The sequence below is a fragment of the Bombina bombina genome, chromosome 7, assembly GCF_027579735.1.
Source record: "Bombina bombina isolate aBomBom1 chromosome 7, aBomBom1.pri, whole genome shotgun sequence".
Taxonomy (NCBI): Eukaryota; Metazoa; Chordata; class Amphibia; order Anura; family Bombinatoridae; genus Bombina; species Bombina bombina.
This window is the reverse complement of record NC_069505.1, coordinates 342,797,978-342,819,980: the sequence shown is the minus strand read 5'-3', so window position 1 is coordinate 342,819,980 and position 22,003 is coordinate 342,797,978.

The following is a 22,003-nucleotide window of genomic DNA, read 5'->3' as shown; positions in this document are numbered from 1 at the left end:
CCGCAACAAGCTAAAGCTCTTACGACGGACCGGGAATTATACAAAATATAACTATTCTCTTCAGCATTGTTGAGATCCTAAAGGTGCAGTTTGCTGGGGGAGATAACCTGGATCACAAAGATATCACTTAGTATGGCTTTTTCTATCCCCTCGGAGTACTGCCATAAGACCTGATAGTCAGCACCGAAGGAGGCCTATAAGCCGCAAAGAGCTGCATGGGAACTACACCACCACAAGGCAGGGTGAAACCCTGGTTACGTAGCAGATCGGAGAGAAGTCCGGGTGATACCTGCCTAAAGCCCATAACGCTTTGTCGAGCGAACTTCAGCCAGCTCAAACCCTAACTCAAGACGGCTTGCAAATGTTCCGGAGAACCAAAACATCGCCGAGAAGGGTAAGAGAAACCATCTAACGATAAAAATGTTACGATATCACCAACCACCAGCACCTATCTTACTCCAGTAAGGAGACAGAAGCAAACCCACTAATACCTAAACGTGATATGCAAAGAATTATGTGTAATTTTGACAATTAGATACCAAGGAACGGTTATATCTCACTGTTAGAATACAGAGAACCGTAACTGAACTGTAAGACCAAAGAAAAAAAATTTATTATCTGAAAAAAGGGGCCCCCTGATACCTGTTTTTAACTTTTATTATGCAAGATACTCATAAATGATACCGCAAGCCTATTATAACCCCAGCACAGAGAATCTGTCCATTGTTTAAAGTGAGACATTAATTCAGACATCCTTGTATGAGCTGTGACGCAGTTACACAGAACCGAAAGTTGATTTAACCCTGAACGATCAGCGCAAATTTTTATTACTTGAAAAAAGGGGCCTCCTAATATCTGTTTTGCTTTAACTTTTATTATGCAAGATACTCATAAATGATACCGCAAGCCTATTACAACCCCAGCACAGAGAACCTGTCCATTGCTTAAAGTGAGACATTAATTCAGACATTCTTGTATGAGCTGTGACGCAGTTACACAGAACCGAAAGTAGATTAAACCCTGAATGATCAGCGCTTCACTGCTACAGAGTCTGAAACTTGATTAATCCAACATCATAAAGTGTTCAGATAACCTTGGATTCCTTGTTATAGCAGCGAACTTTGTACACCTTCCCCAATTAGCCTCTCACAAACGCATAATTTAGGACAACAGACCAAGAGATCGAGCAGTACTTATGTTATCTAGCTGCATTCCAACACCTACACTTCTAGAATAGGCATTTCATCGTTCAACACAACAGAAGAAAATTGGGGGCCTCATCTGGATTTTTGGGTCTGTTAGTTGAAGAACTCCCTAACAACACAATAAATACAGCCTATTCCCCCCCCCCTTTTCCTGCTGTCCCGTGTGTCAGTGGGTCATATCCACATTCCCTTGTCCGTGATCGCTCTGTGTGAGCAAAGCCCCGGGGGGATAGAGCTCATTCAATACGCTGATAAGTCACCTCTGCCATACCACCATACAACCATATCATAATGTCACAGAGAAGGGCAGGAAAAGCAGACAAACATCCAAAAACACCCCAGAAATCCCAGGAGGCAGTGAATGCCTTTTTTAAACAGGCTGAAAAGCACAAAAATAAAATCGAATCCACCCTTCTACACCCTCCAGTCTTAGAAGAAAAAATGGATGATTCTGAGGATTCTAGAAGCACGACACCAGAAGTCACTGATTCAATAGATGAACCACCTATCACCTACAGGGCCATGGAGGCGCTAATAGATCAAGTTAAAACGTGCATCAAAAATGAATGTGCCGATTTAAAAAAAGATATAACAGATCTCAGTCGCAGAGTCGATTCACTAGAGGAACATGAGTTTGTTTTCTCCCAGAAAATGGCAGATCTCTCTTCTAAAGTATCACATCAACATCATAATTATGCAGAACTGGAAGAAAAACTGGATGAACTCGAAAATCGCACCAGACGAAACAATTTACGATTTCGAGGGATTCCTGAAACAGTGCAAAACAATGAAATAAAAGAATTCCTAAGAGGGTTATTCTCAGAAATGGCTAACGGTGAGGAGGGCACAACGCTAACAGATGTGGCTCTAGACAGAGCGCACAGGGCCCTTCGCACAAAACCTGATGCGGAATCGCCACCAAGGGACATCATTGTCAGATTTCAAAGTTACCCACAAAGGGAAGAGATCTACAATCTGGCTAGAAAGAAACAAGCAGTAATGTACCAAGGAAGCAGAATACTGATCTTTCAGGACCTTTCCCCGAGGACTTTGCAAAAACGGAGAGACTTTTCAATCTTAACCCTTCATTTACGACGACTAAACATCCCATACAGATGGGGTTTCCCCACCTCTGTGATCGTCTCGAGAAACGGCAATAGACTTGAATGCAGATCCATATCTGATATTGGCAAATTCTGTACTACAGCAGGAATACCCACACCCACACCATACGCTGAACTGTCCTCTCATGATGCTCTGCCAGATCATTTGGCCCCAAAACAGCAGAGGAAAGCATGGTCTAATAACACCAGCACTCAACTTAAAAGGAAACAAGATAGTACAGTGGACACAGACTCTATACAACCAGGTTGAACTAGATATATTGCTTTGTTTATTGAAGATCATTGTCTATTATGCATGCCCTAGTATATGTTCACGCTTATTTCTCAGGCTGATGAGTTAACATCAGGAATTTTTACAATAGTATGAAGAAATATTGAGTGAAGATAATACTGACGAAGCTGGGCAAGTATATCATTTATCACGTTCTATGGTTTTAGTTAATGGTTTAGTTAAAATGATCGAATGTTAAAAACATACAGGGTTAGTACTTTAATTGCTTATTGTATATTACATGTATTAGGCACGCCTTAATTGTTTAGGTTATATCACATCGTTTATGTCTCAATGCAGTACCTACTATATGGGACTTAAATTGTATATAAGGGCTCCTGAAAGACAATGAGATGTATTACCCACAGTGTTACCTCCAACATAACTGACCCTAATACAGATAAATCTATAATCCAACACAGTAATCGGTGCGAAAAGGGGTCGAGGGGCATGGTAAATCACTGACCCGGAGTAAGTAAACAGATAGCTCAGTCAGATATTTTTCATTTGGTAAACTAACAGCTCACTGATACCAAATGAGCGAGGACAGGAGCTTACACAAGTAACAAGGAGGTTCACTCTAAAGTTTGATTTATAATGTTGTTAATGTTCATAGGACAGATTACACAGAGAGGTGTCTCAAATTAACAATAAGAGACAGATGGTGAGTTGATATCTTTGTATTATACCGATTAACATAGAATGTTTTAGTTAAGGATATTAACAGCTGAAACACTGGCAGAAATGTGTATAGTTTCCCGGTCTGTTATCCTGCCTCACTTGTTTGTTGAAAGTTTTTCAAGACCTAAAGTAATTGTACTGTATTTGTTAATTATATTACTGTTTGCTATATTTTTTCACAATACAACGAGATCTGCTCTATCTAAAAGGCAATAGTTCATCTACCCCTGCTATATCTCTCCTTCCCTTATCTCCCCACTTTTGCTTATTTCCTCTTTTCCAGACCACCGGCACACAAGTCTAATAAGGTAAAATACTAACCTAGTGTTCTTCTTAGCTACAACTAGGACCAAAAATGAATACAATTAAAGTAGCAAGCCAGAATGTAAAAGGTTTCTTATCAGCAGGCAAACGGTCAATTGCCTATTTTGATTTTTTTAAAAAGGGTATTGATGTTATTATGCTGCAGGAAACTCACTTTAAGAAAAGAAATGAGCCTCAGCTAGCCACACGACACTTTGACAAGCATTTCCTTAGCTCAAGCACAAATAGGCATAATGGTGTTGGTATTTCGTTCAGACGAGGCGCCCCCTTTGAACTGACACAGAAATATACTGATAAAGAGGGCAGACTATTGATCCTCGTAGGGCTATACTATGGTAATTTAGTCACCTTCGTCAATATATACGCCCCGATTAGACCCACTCCCCACTTCTTCAAATCTGTTACCAATGCTATTCTTGACATCTCCAAAGGTCCAATTATAATGGGAGGGGACTTCAACTTTACCATGTACCCGTCCTTAGACAACTCCACAGGGAAATCATATCTTAGTAAAAAAGCCCTGAAAGCCAACTGTGAAGTCTTACACTCCATCTCACTTTTTGACACCTGGAGAATTGCACACCCCACACAGAAAGATTACACCTTTTTTTCTCACCCCCAACATTCCTACTCCAGACTGGATTATATCATGTGTAGTCAAATACTCTTAACTAGCCTGACCCAGTCTACTATATCACACACACCGTGGTCAGACCACAGTATGGTCGTTTCCACCTTTCTCTGGACAACTAGACCAAAAAACACAATGACTTGGAGGTTAGATGAAACTATTTTGACAAACCAAGAAACAGTAAAAGAAGTAACTAAGGCGACTAAGGAGTTTTTCCTACATAACAAACCAGAAGACACATCTGTAGGCAATAATTGGGAGGCGTATAAATGCTTCATAAGAGGACACTTAATCAAATACACCGCTAGAATGCGGAAACTGGGGAAAACTCAATTCACCTCGCTGACTGACAATTTGAACACAGCTGATAAAGCACACAAGGTAGATCCAACTTCAGACCAAAAGCTCACTGACCTTAAGCTAGCAAGGGAAGCCCTTAATAATTATCTAACCCAAAAAGCCCACCTGAGGGCTTTAACAACCAAAGCCAAGTTTTTCGCAGAAAGTAATAAAGCGGGGCGCTTGTTAGCAAGATCACTCAAAAGAAGACAGATTCATTCGTTTATTAGGACTATCATACACCCAGCTAGAGGGCCGGTCAGCAAACACGAAGAAATAGCGGACACGTTTGTTTCTTATTATACAAAGCTCTATAACATCAACTCCAACACCACCCAGGAGACTACTAAAAATATTTCTCATTACCTTGCTTCTCTGGAGACCCCTTGTATCTCAGAGGTAGATTGCCAAGTGCTAGACGCCCCAATAACTATCCAAGAAATAGCAAACACTATTAAGACACTCCCAAATGGTAAATCCCCTGGACCCGACGGATTAACTGCCAAATTCTACCAATTATTTCAGGCTCATCTCTGCTCCCCACTACAATCACTCTTTACATCTGTAGATAAGGGAGAGACTTTTTCTACCTATTTACTAGACGCCATAATTACAGTGATACCGAAGGCAGACAGAGAGGGGACCCTGGCGGGTAATTATAGACCCATCTCACTTTTGAATACTGATATAAAGATATATGCAAAAATTCTCGCTAACCGCCTTAATGCAATTTTACCTAAGATCGTACACCCAGATCAAGTTGGCTTCGTAAGGGGAAGAGAGGCAAAGGACAACACAATTAGAGTGTTGCAATCCCTGCAGTGTACAAAAGAAAATGGGACACCTCTAGCGCTTCTGTCATCCGACGCCGAGAAGGCCTTCGACAGGGTCAACTGGCAGTTTATGTGGGGGGCTCTGTCGAAGTTCGGCTTCTCGGAAGCTTTCATTACAAGAATTCAGGCGTTGTACTCAAACCCCCAAGCTAGAGTCCGAGTGAATGGAACCCTTTCACAGCCTTTTCATATAACAAACGGAACACGTCAGGGTTGCCCTCTGTCGCCTTTACTATTTGCAATAACTATCGAAATCCTTGCAATAAAAATCAGAGAAAATAAAGATATACTAGGCTTGCAATATAATCAAGTAAACCAAAAGTGCCTTTTATTCGCGGATGATGTGATCTTCACTCTCCAGTCACCTACCACTACCCTTCCTGCCTTGGTAAAAACTCTAGAGGAATATGGGCAGGTCTCTAACTTTTCTATAAATATGGAAAAATCAGGCATAATGCTATCGAACCTCCCCCAGCAAGATATTGACTTTATAAAGAAACATACGCCATTTCGTGTTACAGACAAACTTAAATACTTAGGTTTAAATCTTCCCCAGAACAACACAGACCTCTTCCGGTGCAATTATATCAGCCTACAAAAAACTATCAAAAACCTTCTGGAGGGATGGCATAGGCAGGGACATCTTTCTTGGTTCGGACGAGTGAACACTATTAAAATGATGATAATACCCAAATATCTATTTCTCTTCCGGACACTACCGATGGCCCTGCCTATCTCATATCTAAGGTCGCAACAGAAAATGATCAATTCATTTATATGGTCCTACAAAAAGCCTAGAGTTTCCCAGCACACACTATACATGCATAAAGAGGATGGCGGTCTTAGTGTACCAAACCTCTTAAACTACTACAAGGCGGTACACCTATCCAGGGTGATCTCCTGGACTCATTCCCGACAATCAGACCTCTGGGTGCAAGTGGAGAGCTCCCTTACTGGAATAGACCAAATGAGAGATATAGCTTGGTTACCTAAAATTCACAGACCACCACAGGCATACCAGAATGCCTATATTAAGGCCACTCTAGAAATCTGGGATTCAGTCCTAGCCCATGATACTGTAATCTCCACCCCAGTTTCGCCTCTCACTCCCTTACTAGGCAACCGGCTATTTTTAGAAGGGGTTTCCTTTACTCATCGGAACTCTGAGAAACATTTACGTAACTTGCCAATATATCTTTTATTAGAATCAGGAAAGTTTAAGGACAGAACTGAGTTAAACGACAAACTAGGAGCACCCTTTCATAGTTGGTTCTCATACCTTCAGATAAGGCAAGCGCTTCACAACAACACACACAAAGATCACATATTTAGACCTTTGACTGTATTCGAAAAGATATGTATTAATCCCGACTACCAAAGATCATTGCTTTCATTGACATATAAGCTATTGAGAGGATCTTTTCCTGACCGTAGTCCTACTTTCTTAAAGAAATGGGAAGCTGAGGGACTAGAAGAGATCACGAATGAGGACTGGAAAAACAGTTTTAAAGCTACACACTCTGCTTCCACTTCGGTGTTACTAACCGAGCTGAACTATAAAATACTCTCCCGCTGGTACCTGACACCACAGCGTCTTAGATACATTTATCCGACCACTTCCTCAGCATGCTGGAGGCGCTGTGGTGGGACAGGCAGCTTAACTCACATATGGTGCGATTGCCCACTTCTGACAGAATTCTGGTCACAAATAGAAAGGGGTATTAATAAAATACTAGGAACAAATATCTCTCTCAATAGTAAACATATTATGCTCAATATCCTTCCACCAATACATTGTATTTACCGCACGAAACTTCTCCAACTGATGCTAACAAGTGCAAAAAGACTAATCCCTCGTCTATGGAAGAGCCAAGAAATACCCACTCAAACACAATGGCTAGCTGAGACAGACCATATTATAACACTAGAAAAACATCACTACACCTATACCGGCAAACACGACTTTATTAATGACTTACTCTTTATTTGGGAACATGGTAAATCATCCCTAGTTTAACATACACTCAGACTAGACATACACTAGTGGGAACTGGATACACTTTCTTATTCTTTCCCCTTCCTACCCTCCCCCATTTTCCCCAAACACTATTGCCTTTCTTTATTTATATAACCTTTAAAGATAGAACAATACAGATAGCAGATAACAATGTGGTGGCTTAAAAAGTATGTGAAATAAAGGATCTAGAGAATCTAGATATGTTATTTATATGAATGCCATATACCGCAGATGTTTTTTTTTTTTCTTTTTCTTTCTTTCTTTTTTGTTATTGGCACGAACCGTATTTATCTACTTGTTGTATTGTTTTGGAAAAAATTGAAAACTAATAAAAATTATTGAAATTTAAAAAAAAAAATAAAATGTCCTATTTTATTACAGTATATTATTTTTTAACACACTTTTGTTACTATGTGTTTAGTTTCTTCAAAAGGGTTAAAAAGGCAGCCAAAGTTGCACTTATTGAACACCAGCATTCCACTCCAGATGAGGACATGGCTATTGATTGTAGCTTATGTACGTATGCCTGCTCATTAGCTGTATCCTCATCTGGAATGTCAAAGGAGTAAAACTTTGACTATGGTTTTAAGTTATTAACTGGTAGGCAAACAATGTTCCCAGCTAGGGAACCTGTCTTCTTACATTCGCCCACATTATTTATTGCACAAGCGCTTGTACAGTGCTGCCCCTTGCTCTTGTGTAACCTGTCAATCACTCAGATTAAGTAGTTTGATTTTCCAGACAATTCAAAAAATGTACAATAGAGTTTATGTGCCAAGGGGAGGGGGTCAAATGAGAAGTGATATAAAAACAGGATTTGGAAATGTATTCTTTTGGATGATATGTAATTTGGGAGACAATGCAGTAAATAAAGTATGCAGAGTGCCAGGGCTGGGAAGGGAATAAAAAAACCCTTAAATTATGCTTACCTGATCATTTTCTTTTCTTCAGATGGAAAGAGTCCACAGCTGCATTCATTACTTTTGGGAATTCAGAACCTGGCTACCAGGAGGAGGCAAATACACCCCAGCCAAAGGCTTAAATACTCCTTCCACTTCCCTCATCCCCCAGTCATTCTGCCAAGGAACAAGGAACAGTAGAAGAAATATCAGGGTGAAAAGGTGCCAGAAGAACAAAAAATGTGGCCGCCACACAGAAAAACTTGGGCGGGGAGCTGTGGACTCTTTCCATCTGAAGAAAAGAAAATGATCAGGTAAGCATAATTTAAGTTTTTCTTCATAAATGGAAAGAGTCCACAGCTGCATTCATTACTTTTGGGAAAACAATAAAAAAAGGGCACAACGAGTTCTTAAACAGAGCAAAAACCAGAGAAACCGGGACAGGCTAACAGAGACCAAACCAGTCTCGTAAAAACAAGGGGATGCAACGCCCAGAACCCAGAGATACCGAAGCCACAGACTAAGGCCGGGCATCTGAAACAGAGAAGAGTATCTTCCCCTAACAGTGCAACCGCACTCTAGAAGATGACTGAAGACGAAGGCCCCCAAAGTCGCAAAAAGGTAGCTCAGAATATCTAAATATTCAGAACCGAACCTCGTGCAGCAAGCTCAGATAGGTGAACATCTGACGTACAACCCCTGAAGTCAAAACACTGCGATGGAGGAGGAGCTAACTGCCGTGAGAGACAGACGTGTTCTGGAGGAGCTCCAGAAGTTGAGATATTTAATATAGCTTTAAAATTATTTCCAGCAACTTTTCTTACTAACTAAAGACTTAGTAAAGCCTCCGGGTGTGCTCACAAACTCTGGATTGTTACTTTGCAGACCGGGAAGTCCTTTTACCAACTTGCTTGCACTCTGTGTCCTCAGAACCAAGCAACAGTGACCGGAGGGTCGGGGCTCCGCTCCGGTGACTGAGAGGGCACCCGCCACAGACGTGAGGGACATTAGTGATCTGTCCTCCAGATCCGGTGTGGAGACAGCAGTATTGTTGCGCCCCTAATCGAGGGTGATTGAGGTGAGAGCGCATACACAAACTAAATTCTTGCGGCGGCCCTGTCTCAAGCCGCGCATCTCAGCAGCATATCGCCCAGCATCACAGTGAAGTGAGGGACACTGAATGTGCTCAACCTGGATTGTTGCTTTGCAGACGGGGAAATCCTTTTACCTACTTACCTACAATCTGAGGCCCCGGAGCCAGGCAACAGTGACCGGATCTGTCCTCCAGATCTGGTGTGGAGACAACAGTATTGTCGAGGGCGATTGAGGTGAGAGCGCACACACACTAAATTCTTGCGGTGGCCCTGTCTCAAGCCGCACATCGCAGCAGTATATCGCCCAGCATCACAGTGAAGTGAGGGACACTGACAGCGCTCAACCTGGCCCGGTTAAGGGGGAAAAATATAGAGAAGCCCCCACATAAATTGCAGCCACAGGAGAGTAGAGGGTCACTTCGATAATTGCCCAGAAGGCGGGAAAAGACGCCATCTTTCTACCTTTCACCTCACATTCAATAGAGTGGCTGATAGAGGCTAAAGGCCTAACGACCGGACAGGTCTCTAAAACAGATTACATGCAATCCTCTCTATAGACTCACACTGACTGACCTTTCTACTTAGGTTGCTGCACCCTGTGGCGACAACCTGGGAGGGATTAGAGAGTCTTGAATTTTGGTGTAGCGGCAGCCCCAATCTAGCCCCACACTTTTGGCCGCATTGGACCCCTAGAAGCCACAGGGGACAGGAGGCTTACAGACACTGATTCCAGAACAGCCCACAAACGCTGCCCACAACATGCCAGTGAAATTGCACTTCTAATCTGGAGGGGCCCTGATAACAGTAATTTTACTATAAATTCAGAGTCTAACCTTGGTTAATTTAATCCCTGCTCACATACTATACTTTACCCCTACCATCAGTGGACACATAACTGGCTGTTGCCCTCACAAGCCTCCAATTTCTTGCCTGGAAGCAGTTCCTGAGAAGAGCCTAGGATCACAAGCTTATCTCAAATTTCAATAACATTGGGCTTAGTGCAGATTCCTGTCTGCAGCTTATACCCAATATCATATGGATTTGAACTTTACCTGTTTTCTCATATTGAGCCTACACTGGTGCTGCAACTTGGGGGATTATAGTTTAAAATTGGGAGTGATTAGGCTGCTGCGTCAGCATACATACCTCTGTAGCTTAGGCTCAGAGTGGAGTGTCTCTCCTCTGTTCATTTTTACATGCATGTCTAGTTAACCCTATGAAACGGTACTTTGCTCAAGTCTAATATACAGTACTGTGGTAACATCTCCCGTTTGTTTACTGTTTGTACTACTGTGGTCCTTCTTGCACCTCCCCCTTTCCGACCCTGCTAGTCTGGGCCGGTCACTGCCACTTCCCTTTTCCCTTCCTTTTTGGTCGTATCCCCCTCTCCCTGAGGTGTGAGGGGGTCCGCAGATACAGGTCAGTCTATATAGGTGGACGGTAATTCTGTACTGTTGTATACATAATCAAACAAAATGCTGTTAATGTATGCTGTATAACTAGGTGATGTTTAACCCCACTCTCGCAAGTTAGGCTGTAAATGTTTTAACTTTAAGGTATACACTTGGTGCAGGTCCTATTTGCTTTCTTTTTCCCCTACAGTGCCTTGTGTGGTCAGGGTGGACTACCTTGGTGGGATTTCTCACCCCCTTGAACCTCTCTTATCATGCCTCACGCTTCAAGGAGAAACACCAAGACCCCTGTTGGTTCCCAAAAGTCTGTTCTTGATCATTTCTCTCAACCCCGCAAAGAACCTAATCCCCAGAGGAGAATGGATAGTGACCCCGAGTCCCAAGACGAGGGCTCTCAATCAAGCTCCCGCTCCATTGCCCACCTTAATCATTACATTACCGAAAGCACGCTACAGAAGATGCTGGCGATACAGACCAAATCCATTACGGCTGAAATTCAGCGAAGTTCTGCGGAACTTAAGAAAAATATAGCTGAAATCGGAGATAGAGTGGACACGACGACCTGGCCACTGACCACTCCAGCTTGCTCTCCTATGCCGAAGCTCTAGCGGAACAAATAACACAGCTTGAACTGAAACTGGCAGATGTGGAGGACAGGGCCAGGAGAAACAATATCAGATTCCGAGGTATCCCTGAGTCGGTGACGACGAGTGACCTCCAGGAGTTCCTCAAAACGCTGTTCGTGGCACTTCTGGGCCCCCTGGAGGGCACCTCACACACCATGGAGCAGGCACATAGAGCCCTTAGACCAAGGACAGTGTCATCTGATAAGCCAAGGGACGTAGTAGTCTGTTTCCACCACTTCACCTTGACCCCTTAAAAGATATCCAGTTGCTACCAGATCTTTCGCCCTACACTCTACAACGGAGAAAGTTGTATGCCCCCCTCACATCTCAACTCAGGAGGGCCAACATCAAGTATCGATGGGGCTTCCCCACTAAATTGATAGTAACAAAGGACAATCAGACCCATATCATTGCTTCTCCTTCCTCGGGAAACACCCTTTTAGCTAACTGGGGCCTTCAACCGGAGCCGGGAGTCCAAGCGCCAGCTCACTCCCGCCTCAGGGCCTCGGCCCCTGAATGGACTTTGAAAGAACAGAGGCCTAAACGACAGAGGCATAATCCCCCTGACCACTCTTTGAGGCCCCAAGCCTCACCTACTTAGGACCTGCTACCATTAGTCTGAGATTACTCAATATTAAGACACTGTTACAATCTTGATCATTCTCCGAGGCCTAATCACTAACAGTTGCTAAATGTTTTACACTAAGTCTTGATGGTGCTGGTGCTACAGTTCTTCCTCTCACGGTTTAAAATGTGTAAGGTTTAGCACTAATATACTATTGCAGACAATGTTACATACCCCATACTAGCCACCAATAGTTAGCAATTGTTATTTGTTGTTATTACTGTTGCCTGTTTAGTGTTATATATTGTTGCAGTTAAAGTTGTAATTACTCCTCTCATGGTAAGATTTAGTTCTAACATACTGGTGCATTTAACAATGCAATTCAGGATTTACTTGCCAACACCTTATGATGATTTTCGCTTAGATACTGCTGCAAATATGGTTGTAAATATTCACCTCGGAGTTCCGAGTGTAGTTGCGGCTCATACAGCCTAAATACTTTTCTTCTAACATGTCCAGTCAGAGAGTGGGGCTACTCACCGTAGCTTAAGCTCCACTAGACCGTGTTAGCTCCCCCCCAGATTTAAGAGCCCATACTAGGGCTCTACTTTGGTGGACTACTTCCACCGCATCCCTTATCCCCTCCTCCCACCTACCCTTACCCATTACCCTTGCCCTAATTGGATCCCTTGACAAGGATCACTTCAAATATTCACACATAAATGTCATCACTCAGATATCTCACTCACAACGTGAGAGGCCTAAACACAGTAGGCAAGAGAAGCCTAATAGCTAGATCTTTACGCTCCCACAGGGTGGATGTGGCTTTCCTGCAGGAGACGCACTTACTTTCCAACAACCCTCCCATATCTATCTCCCGAGACTACCCAGTCATAGAGACAGCCTCTTACTCTAAAAAAGCTAGAGGGGTGGCCATTCTAGTACACAAGAGGGTAGCATTTGAACCAATCCAGGTGATTAAAGACCCACAGGCAAGATACCTCATTGTGGTTTGTAACCTTGACCATGTCACTTATACGTTAGTTTCAATATATCTCCCAAACACCACCCAACCTAATTACCTTAAGAAGATACTAAACAAAGTTGAACAATTTCGTCAAGGGAGGGTGATCATGGCGGGCGACATGAACATGGTATGGGACAGTGGTCTAGACAGGAAAAAGCTCTCCTCTCAGAAACGGGTGACTACACTAGACACCACGAGTAACAGGTTTAGAGAGCTCATGACCGGATTTAACTTATTTGACGTCTGGAGATCGGTGCATCCCCGTGACAGAGATTTTACTCACTTCTCCCACCCTCACTCCACATTCTCCAGACTAGACTATTTTTTCTGCCACCCTGAGACACTAGACTATGTACGAACCACAAACATACATATATGCCCGTGGTCAGACCATGACCAGGTCGTTATGGTCCTAGAATCTAGGATCACCACCACAACCAGACCCTTATGGAGGTTGCCTCACCACCTTCTAGCCGATATTCCCTTTAGGGAAGAACTTAGGTCCGAAATAGTATCTACACTACAGATTAATGACACTCCCGAAATTCGTGACGATATAATTTGGGGGGCATTTAAGGCTACCATGAGAGGACTATTTATTCGCAAACAGGCACACCTCAGGAAACAGGCGGGTCTCACTCTATCTCAAGCCCACAGTAGGTTACGTACACTAGAAACGCAACAACGCACCTCAAGTAACCTTGACCTAAGTCAGGAGGTCAAGGACCTTAAGAGACATATATGCCAAATAGAATTTAGGAAGACACAGAATACCCTTTTCAGACCAAAGCAGCTCATGTACTCGAAGGGCAACAAGGCTGATACCATACTTGCTAATAAAATTAGACAGCGTAGAGGTGCAACACGCATACATGAACTTAAGCAGGGTCAACAGGTATACCGGGTGCCGTCCTTAATTGGCCAGCAGTTTTGTGACTACTATTCTGCACTTTATAATATCCGTGAACAAGCTGGACACACACAATCACCCTCCACACAGATAGGCACATTCCTACACTCTTTGAAACTCCCTGCCCTCGATGAGGTGCAAAAAGGACGTATAGATGTCCCCATCACCTGTCAAGAAGTGAAACAAGTCATTAAAAATATGAAATCTTTAAAGGCCCCGGGCCCAGATGGATTCACTGCAGTCTTTTACAAAACATACTGCAATGAAATTTTACCTATCCTTACTAGATTTTTGAAATTAGCAATGGAGGAGGGTAGCTTTAGGAGAGAGTTTTTGGAGGCCTCCATTATTACTATCCCTAAGCCTAATAAGGATCCAACGTCGTGCTCTAATTACAGACCAATATCACTAATTAATACAGATATTAAAATTTATGCGAAGATCCTGGCCAATAGTCTAGCAAAATTATTGCCCTCCCTAATCAACCCAGACCAAGTAGGCTTTATCCCGGGTCGAGAGGGCCCAGACAATACTAGGAGACTGCTAAATATCCTATGGGAAGCTCAGAGATTGAATAAACCCCTGGCCGTCCTCTCTCTTGACGCGGAAAAGGCCTTTGACCGGGTCCGTTGGGACTATTTATGGAACGTCCTAGAGGCCTTTCAGTTCCCAGCGCAAGTTATACTCGCAATAAAAGCCTTATACTCAGACCCCACGGCCTCGGTCAGGGTCCTTGGGTTTTGCTCACCATCTTTCCCCATCTCGAATGGTACACGACAAGGGTGCCCTCTCTCCCCCATCCTTTTTGCCCTGGCCATCGAGCCCCTTGCCGCAGCTATTAGAAAAGATAAAGACATAGTGGGAATTACTTTACATGGCACGACCCACAAGGTGGCCCTATTTGCAGATGACACTACTATCTTCACCTCTAAACCTGTACAAACTATACCCAAACTCTTATCCTTGCTTGAGACTTTTAGCACCCTCTCTTTCTATAAGTTAAATCAGACTAAATCAGAAATCTACTTGCAGGGTTTTTCGGAGGATATTTCCACACATATACATAACAAACATAAATTTGTAGTCAATAACTCCCACGTATCTCACCTTGGAGTCAAAATTTCTAACTCCCTTTCCCAGACTCTAGAAGACAATTATAAGCCTCTCCTTTCGGAACTCAGATCCTTAGGCCGGAGGTGGGATTTTAAAACGGTCTCGTGGCTAGGTCGTATTGCCGCCCTTAAAATGAGCTTCCTCCCTAAACTCACGTATGTTTTCAGATGCCTCCCACTCAGAATCCCTCGCCCTCTCATTCTACAATTCCAGAGCGCATGCACCAAATATATTTGGCGGGGTAAACCCCCCCGTGTCGCCCATAGACACTTGCAGTATTCCAGAATGGATGGGGGGGTGGCCTCCCCGTCCATATCTAGGTATTATGAGGCGGCAATGCTCACACATATTTCCCAGTGGGGCGTAATTGGCTCCGATGACAGATGGAGAAACTTAGAACAGGCGTCACTACCATTTGAGCTGTCATTAAGGGATCTAATTTGGACACCTCCTCAATGCAGGAGACTCATTTGCATAACAAACCAGGTGGTAAAAGAATGCCTTGCAGTCTGGGATCAGATACGCCATTATAAACAAATAGCTCCTCACCCCTCCCCTATAACTGCCCTAACTGGGCTCCTCTCGGGCCTCCCTGACTCACACCCAGGCACCTGGGCTAAATTAGGCTTCAGTAAAGTCGCGGACTTATGGTCCTCGACTTCCCAGGGAGCTTACCTGGACCTAGCCCACACTGATAACCCCATGCCGATGCCATCATATATGGCCTTTGAATATATGAGAGTGATAAGCTTACTCTCCAGATGGGGCTTCAAACCCTCCTCTTCTCGTCGGCTAACTATTTGGGAGACCAGGTGGCAACAAGGCCGTCGATTAGGAAAACCGTTATCACTACACTATACGCTTATGGAGGGTGCGGCTCCTGTGGATAGGGCCCCTCACATCCTTAAATGGGAGCAGAAGCTGAACATATCAATCCCAGTAGAGGAGTGGCATTGCACACTCCTCCTTACAAAAAAGGTATTGCACTGTGTCAATATATACGAAACGTTCATCAAGCTTCTCATGCATTGGTACTATGTGCCTACCAGGTTGGCCGCGCTCTTCCCTGCAGCCTCTGCGGCCTGCTGGAGGGAGTGCGCCCATAATGGTGACATGCTCCACATCTGGTGGCATTGCCCCAAACTCCAATCGCTATGGAATCAAAGCTTCACTACATTAGCAAGCATGGGAATACACATCCTCAAGACCCCTGGGGTGGCCCTTTTTCATTTAGGTACACACAAACTACCTAGACACCAGGGTACACTATGCATTTATCTATTCTCTGCTGTTAAGCTTTCAATAGCTAGGGCCTGGAAAAGAACCAGTCCCCCCGCTTGGTCGGACGTAGTTTCCCTGATGGCCTACATTTACTCAATGGAAAAAAACATATACTACACTAGAGACAAGTTAGACTTTTTTGAATTAATCTGGTCAGATTGGAAGGACAGATTTAATACCCATTGGCTCCCGAGCTTTGAGGCATAAATAGAAAGCTTTTACCTGAGAGTAGGAAACAAGGCCCTCACTCTCTTTCTGACCCATTCCCTATCATAGCAGGAGTGATCCTTATATACTATGGCGAATCGCCCCTTAAGACGTCCCCTCCCTCATTCCCCCCCTTTTCTCACCCCCCCCCCCCTCATTTATGCTAGGGTATCCGGCTCTAGCTGGCTCCTCTTTGTGTGTTGAGGAGAGCCGGAATCCGCATTACTAAGCCATTTTTGTTATGACATTAATACTTGCTGTGAATTGATACTTACCCATTGATGTACATGTTACCTGTATATGTAGTACGCTTAGATCGTACTGTTGTTTGTACACTCTTGTTGAAAATAAAAAAAAAGATTTGGAAAAAAAAAAAAAAAAAAAAGTATATTAATATAACTGTGTTGGTTATGCAAAACTGGGGAATGGGTAATAAAGGGATTATCTATCTTTTAAAACAATAAAAATTCTGGTGTACACTGTCAAAAAAACAAAAAAAACAAAAAAAAAAAACACTGCACGCTGCAGTCATCGAAAAATTACTCCGAAACTTGAATACTTGCAGGGCAAGTAAAAAGCAGTTGAAATAGGATCCTACAGGCTGCTAAGCATCCACCAACCAGTGGATAATGTCACAGAACCTCAAAGAGGCTCACCGTACCTCGAATTACTCTAGGACAAAATAGAGCAACAGATCTCAGATCCGGCTCCAAACACCAGACCAGCCCAAGCGACAGGCATGTCTGATAGACTGGGGAACAGTAGGGCCCCAAACACAGGCCCCCAGGGAAAGGAAAGAATAGGGGGATCACCCACCCCAACAGAGCGCGAGTGCCAACCCAATCCGCTCCTCCAAATAAGGCACTCCCAAGGAGAACCCCCTAGGACCTGGTACAGAGAAAGTGCAATAGATCCTTAGGAAGACCTGTCACAACTCACTTAGATAGTCTGTACCTGGAGAATTCAATTTCTAACAGCTGGAACAGAGCATTCCACAGAGCAGCAGATGACTGCCCCTAACAGCAATAAAGTCCCCTGTTTCCACCTCCTACACACAGGGCAGGACAATGACCCTCCAGAGAGAGGAAACCCCAGCTCTTAAGGAAGAAAAATTATCCCCTCAAAGGGGAGGGCACAGATAAGAACAGCGCACATGCCCCATGAAAAGGAGCACACTCCGTCCGAAGGATGAGTCAGGCCTTAAAGTTTAAAACCAGGAAACGAAGGTGGATTTGAATCCTGGCCTTCCTGCTTGCAAGCTCAATGAGCTAGACCCTATGTCCTAACATAGTCTCCCTGAAAAAACTGGGTCGTCCTGAACCAGTCCGCAGGTTTATAAATCTCTTTAAGAAAACTGCCACAGCAGGATTTAAACTCCAAGCCTACAGCTTGCTAGGCTGGGAACTAATCCCTTAGGCCACTTAATCCTGTGGGCCCTGGACCCGGGACCCAGAATTGTCTGAAAACGAACACCACCCCCAGGGAACACAAGACGGGGTGTCTGAAGAAAACAGACCTCACAGGGGACAATAACCAGGCTAACCCGGAGAACGGGTACAGGACTCACTCGTAATTCCCAGCCCAAAGGGAAGAAAACACCCTAAGCAGGAGGTCAACACCCCCCAAACACGGTGCCCAAAGTCACGCAATCACTCTGGAGCCCAAAGGCCCCAAGGACAACTTTCCAAGACTAAGGGAATAATAACGAAAACAGAGTCACCCAAAGAGAGAGTAGAAAAAGGCTAGTCTCCTATAATCCTTTCAGTTAGGAAGAAGAATGCAGAGCATCCCGAACCCTAGTAGAAACATCCCCTTAGCAAAAGCTTGGAAAAGGAGACAACACCACCTATCGTCCCCGATATGGAGACGATTATCTCTCAGAAGTAGAAAAAGGCCCTCACTTCCTAAATAAAACCAAATGATAAATCTGGCAGCGGTGGGATCTGAACCCAAGCCTCTGAAGAGAATGGAGTATTATTCAGTGCCTTAGACCACTCGGCCACGCTACCTAGCTCAAAGCCGCCAGAAACCCGGACCAAGTCCAGAAGTTTTGACTCGAAGGAAGAGTACCTCTAAAAGGACACTCCCAAGAGACCTTGAAAAGGCAAGACCTCCAAAACCGGCGGCATGAAGGACCTAAATCCTCCAAACCTCCAACCCACAACAGGAAGGAAAACAACAGAGCATGTAGCAGCGAATCTCAACGGAGTCCCGGCTGACTAGATTGAAAGGCTAATGAGGACTGAACCAATCCCCCATGCCCCTAAGCAAACCACGGACCATCAAGTCCTCTCAGGATGCTATCTGAAACTTGTAAAATAAAAACAAGAAAAGCAACACAAATCATATTGTGAGCACAAGGTGCCCTAACTGTACCAGCCAGGTATAAAAGGCGCCACGTGTCTGAACTAAGCCTCAAAGACAGAAGGATTTGTACCCAGTCAGGACCAGCCTTGAAACCAAGGGCTCCTACAGTGTCAAGGCCACATAGAGTCTCCCCCGAGATGGAGGGATAGACAACAGACAGACAAACATAGGACTAGCATGTCCTTACTCTTGAACAAACTTCTGTAAAAGTAAACAGTGCGACCACAAAATCGTGAGTATTAATTCCAGAGAAGAAAGTTCCCGAAGGAAACATTACCACAACATGAGATTTAAACCAAATAAAATCCATCACCCAATAAAATTAAAGATAAGGCAACCCGTAGGCTATCGCCCAGGAAGAACAGACACACCCGCAGGACCAGCCCAACAGGAATCTGAATCTTCCAAGCTCAGAACTGGAAATGGATTGGGACGAAAGGCAAAGAATGACTGGGGGATAAGGGAAGTGGGAGGAGTATTTAAGCCTTTGGCTGGGGTGTCTTTGCCTCCTCCTGGTGGCAAGGTTCTGAATACCCAAAAGTAATGAATGCAGCTGTGGACTCTTTCCATTTATGAAGAAAACTAGAGATGTGCATTCAAGCTTTGAGTCATTTGATATACAAACAGCAAAATACATTATTGGATAAAAAACGAATGATCACCTAATAAAATTCGTTCATTCATTCTTGCCACAAAAAAAGGGGCAGTAATGAGGGTTAGGAGTTATATTTTTGGTTAATACGCTCCTTTGTTTGTGATAAAATACAGGGGGTCTTACCATTTATTTTTCCATCGTCCCCTGTCCAATCCTGCCATAGTAGTACTAGTGACTGATGTTAGGGACAGGCGCTAAATGCTGGATCTAAGTCATATAGGAGTTGTATGTTCTTTTAACATTGAAAAATAGGTTATTTTAATTGTTCAAATTCTATAATGTGTTTTTGTTAAATTTAATCATCTATATTAGCTGTTCAGATTGGAAATAACGGTAACAAATCCAAATGCAATATTCGTCCAAAATGAATGCCTGCATTGACAAAATTCTGCTGAAAATGTTCATTTTATTTATATATATGTGAATAGAAAAGAGGAAATCAAGAGGGCGCACAGCTTGGCACTGGAATAGATATTGGCTATTTGTAAAGTAAGTTTGTTACTTTCTAAACAGTGTTGTTATTGTAATGGAATACAGGAAGAGGGCATAAAAAATAATAAATAATAATAATGTCCTTGGATTGTTATTGTAAAAAAAGTTCAGTATTATACTTTAGAATATTCGACACTTCTTTGTCTGAGGTAAGTGATTTTGTGCTTACCAGAGGTAACCTCAATCATATGAGGTAAGTTGTAGACTTGTTTGGGTTAGAGATGTTTCTTTGGCTCTTGTCCGGTCGATTTGGCTTTGTTCTTTGCTGGAGGAATCTTTCTTTTGGTGGAACCCTTGGGATCTTTGTTTCCAAGGGACTCCTGGCAATGGTAAGTTGTTTTGAATGAAAATCCTGGACTCTCTGGTATCTTTTGTTGAAAGGCAATGGAAAATCCTGGACTCTCTTTATCCTCTTGGTGATGAGAATCTGTGTTGTCTCAGGTGTTCATATCGGTTGAGATGAAATGAGAAAAGAAAACAAGAATATAGTGTAATAACGTTTAAAAAAAGCTCTTTTTATTAGAACTAAGTTAATGTGCTTACATCAAATGCCCTCAATCAGAGTATGAGGTAAGTGATAGACATGGATTGAGTATTTCGATCTCCTGGTCTGTTCTCTGGTTAGCTGTAGTGCAAAGTTTGCCCAATGCAGTATGTGAATCTTTAAAGCAGTTCAGCCTGCTAGTGTGTAGCTGATAGCTGTGTAGCTGATAGCTATTATTGAATGTATCAGATTTGTCTTAGAAAAGAATTATTTCGAATTCAATAACTCTTATTACTTGCAAATCAGCGGAACCGCTATGGGTACAACCATGGCACCTAGCTACGCCAACCTATATATGGGGATGTGGGAAGATACCTATATTCACCAAAATAACCCCTTCCAACAAAACATTATTTGGTGGGGCAGATATATCGATGATATCCTACTGATATGGGAAGGAGATACCCCCACCACCACCAATTTTTTACAACATATTAACAATAATGATTTTAACTTACAATTCACTTCAAAAACTGAACAAAACTCAATAGAGTTTCTTGATCTAATATTGTTCAATGAAAATACAAATATTTACACAAAACTTTATAGAAAAAGCACCGACTGTAATGGGTACCTAAGAGCAGATAGTGGACATTACAAACCATGGATCCACAACATCCCCTACGGGCAATTTCAGCGCCTAAAAAGAAATTGCACAAAAGACAGCGATTTCAAACAAGAAGCTGAACTACTCAGGGAAAAACTGATACAGAAAAATTACCCTAAAAAACTAATTGACAACTCCCTTAAGAAAGTGCAAAGACTAGATAGAACACAACTTCTGACTGCAAAAAAAGATATAGAGAAACCAAACAAAAGTACCAAAAAAATAGGTATGGTTACAACTTTCAATGAAGCAGCCCCAGAAATTAGAAAAATACTGAAAAAATATTGGCCAATACTAGAGCAAGACAAATTCCTGAAAAACAGCATAGGCTCTGCACCAAAGATTACATTTAGAAAGAACAGATGCCTAAAACAACTATTGGCACCCAGCAGACTCAAAGACAACACTAAGAAAACAAATTGGTTATCCACAAACACAAAAGGTTTTTTTAAGTGCAACAGGGCCAATTGCAAGAGCTTTGAACATGCTTATGAAAGCAAAAAAGCAACAAAAATAATTCAATCAAAAACTTTTCCTTCAAAAAAATGTGAAATAAATACCCTCACTAACTGTAAAAGCACCTACGTAGTATATCTACTGGAGTGCACTTGCAATCTACAATACATTGGGCGTACCAAACGCCCATATAAGAAAAGACTGCTTGAACATCTGAAAAACATAGAGGCAGGCTACAAGGGCCATAGTGTTTCGAGACACTTCAAAAAAATTCACAATAAAGATCCAAAAACACTTAGAGGCACAATTTTAGAACAAATTCA